The following is a 3,233-nucleotide window of genomic DNA, read 5'->3' on the forward strand; positions in this document are numbered from 1 at the left end:
TTGGATGTAATAGTAATATTAGGTTTTTCCAAATTGAAAAATTAATTTTGAACAACGTAAAATAATGGTTTATGGTCTTTATAACAAATCATATTTTTTACATTGTGTGAATGTAAATCTTTAACTTTGGATAAATACATATTTTAATTTATAATAAATAATTTCTGTATTTTTGTATCATTCTCATTTTCATTGGAAAATATTCCAATGAAAATGATTGTAGTGTGATTTTTGCGAGGATCTGTTCAAAACAATCTGTAGGATAGGATTTGTAGGATGGGACGTCTGCAGTAACAATACTTCATTCAGAATGGTTCGACACATATATTTTGCCTTTAACAAATATTGTGCCAGGGGGACAAGGGAAATTAAAATAGTATAGGCCAACACAAACACGGACTGAAAGGAATAAAATGTCCGCGCTTAATGGAATTTAATTTCCTTCTTTCCTGTGATGGCCCTGCCCCAGTATCAGCTATAACTACAGCAGAAAACTTCTAAAATAAAATTAAAATACAATTAGGCCTACATAAAGAAATCTCCTGCTACCTTTTACCTGGCTGGATACTTAAACACAGGCTTTTCCGGTGTTATGCCGAAATCTGTGACCCGTCAGATTGTTACTGTATCGCCGTCTACCTGCCGCAAATCATTTTGTGACGTTGCGGGACAAATCGGAGCCGGGCAGCGAGTTTCTTTTTTGCAGGATGGTAGAGGAAGACTCATGAATATTCATTAGGGAACTCATCCCTGATGATAATCCTGACATTCTTACCCTAACCATAACCAATTCCACTCCTCTTGCCTAAACATAACCAATCCCACCAGAGCAGGCAACGAGTACTAGCCATTCAGAGGGAGAGTAGGGCGGGTTCTTCCCCTACCATCCTGCAAAAAAAAATTTCGCACCAGGGCAGAGGCATTAATCAAAACTATATAAAACTAGTGTTCTTTTCACTGTTAGTCTCATTTCTGTTACAGGTCATTTATAATCATCAGATGGAACATTACAGTTTAATTCATTCATGGGAATGAGAGAGGGCTTTTCAAAACGTGAAATTCCAAATTTGCAGTTTGGGTAGGCAGCAGTGTTGGGTTACTTTTTCAAGTAAAAAGTAGTGTAACTACTACTACTACTGAAAATTTGGTAACCAAACGTAGTTCCTTTTTCAATTTGGCGCGACGTAACTTTTCCCAGGGACAGATTTGACAGCGACACTGCCTTCTCAGCCGCGCGCTCACAAGCTCCACACGGGACGTGACAGAGGCTGGTAGCAGAGTAATCATGGCAAAGTAAAAAGTTACTTTCCATAGGGGGTAACTAAGTAAAGTAATGGATTACTTTTTTAAGAAGTAACGAGTAACAAGCAACACTACTTTTTAAAAGTAACTTCCCCAACACTGGTAGGCAGCCATCACGAACAACAAATCCGGAAGGAGTTCATCTTTTCCTGACTCACCGACCTATGTTACAGCAGGTCAATCAGAATGTTCTGTACAAGCCCTTCAAAAAATCTGACATTTAAGTAACCGGAAGCTAATAAAAACACTGATACTCTTTTCATTGAAAAGGGAGCCAATGTAAGGCAAAGGACGGCCAATTACTTAACGTCCTATGGTCCTGTGATAAGGTCCAGGAATTTTGGACGGGGATACATGATAACCTATGTCTGATTGCAGGGACCCAGGTTCCATTCAGCCCAAGATTATTTGTCCTGAGAGATGGGACAATCCTAAGCACATAAGAAGCTGGGTCCAGACTAGTTTAATGACATATTGATGCTTTTAGGAATGATTTATTAGTATTGTATGTGATGAAAGCATCAACAGTGAAATGACCAGGAAATCCATCAGCTCTTAACATCATTTTCAGCAAAACCCAACACAATGGTAGATCATATCACTTCACACATTTGTGTGTTTATCGCCGAATTTAGTTGGTTATTGGCAATCTGACAAGATATTAAACAAGCTACCAAACAAGCTACAGTAGGTAACGTTACAATCGCTAACATAGTGGACTCTATATAACTAGACTCTAATATAATAATAATAATAATAATACATCAGTTATCATCCTTTGAAGTCATGATTGTATTGGAGAAAAGAAAATAATCTCTTAATCCAATGTTTAAAGTGAACAAAATAGCCTTGCCAGCCTACTTACTGGAGTTCCACAACTACACTACACAAGTACAAATTTAGCTGTATTATTTGTGTCCCCTTAAAAAATTGCTCGAGTTTATTCCTGGACTTGGACTCAAACTCAAACTGCTATTCTCTGACCCTACTCATGTTTTACATGAGGAGTACCAACTTCTGCCCTCTGTGAGGCACTTTAGGGTGCCAAGTTGCAGGAAAAAACAGTACAAGCACTCCTTTATCTCTCACTCCATAACACTGCTCAACCAGCCAAAATGGAGCACAAGGAGGTGATTAATACCGTGCGATTGAAGGTGTGTGTTTTTTAATGTTACCTGGTGACTGTTGGAGCAGACGATGCAAAAAAACTTAGGGCGTTTTCACACCTGAAAGTCCAAACCAAAGTCCGGACCAAGGTTCATGTTTTTGTTACATTGTATACAATTGATCTGGTAAGTTTTGGTTTCACACTGCAGTTATGCAAGCGCACTAAAGATCTATACATGACAAAACTACGTCCTGCCGTCATCACATACATGAGCTGCATCTCCAGATACTTCTAATTGATTGGTTTGTAGACGGGCTTCTGTCCTCTCGCATCCTCTCTCTGTGTCAGAGTTTTTTTAACTGACTGATGCTCTCCCCTACTGCGGCGGCTCTTTTTGTTTTGATGTGACGTTGAAAAGCAAGACACGGGAACTTTCTTTCTGGAGCATTTATTCAGAGACAAACGGAAACCTACACTGTACATTTACTACCACTTAACAGATAAACTGCTGATCTCACCGAGCTATTCCTTAAAGGAGCTTCCCCGGTCTTGTAACACAAGGAGAGTCTGCCAGAGCTTCTTGTATTTGGTCCGAAAGTCCGAACCATCCAAAAAATGCTTTCACACTATAAACGAACCGGACCATGGTTCAGTTTGGTCCGGAGCGAGACCACCTCTTTTTATCGGACCAAAATTTTGTCTTTTGATCCGGACCGTGGTCCGGGGGAGGTTTCACACCTGTGATTTTGGTTCGGCTCAAACTGGAAAGTCCGGACCAAATGAGGTATGTGTGAAAACGCCCTTACAGACAATGAAGTTTTAT

This window comes from Sander lucioperca, chromosome 20, assembly GCF_008315115.2.
Source record: "Sander lucioperca isolate FBNREF2018 chromosome 20, SLUC_FBN_1.2, whole genome shotgun sequence".
Classification (NCBI taxonomy): domain Eukaryota; kingdom Metazoa; phylum Chordata; class Actinopteri; order Perciformes; family Percidae; genus Sander; species Sander lucioperca.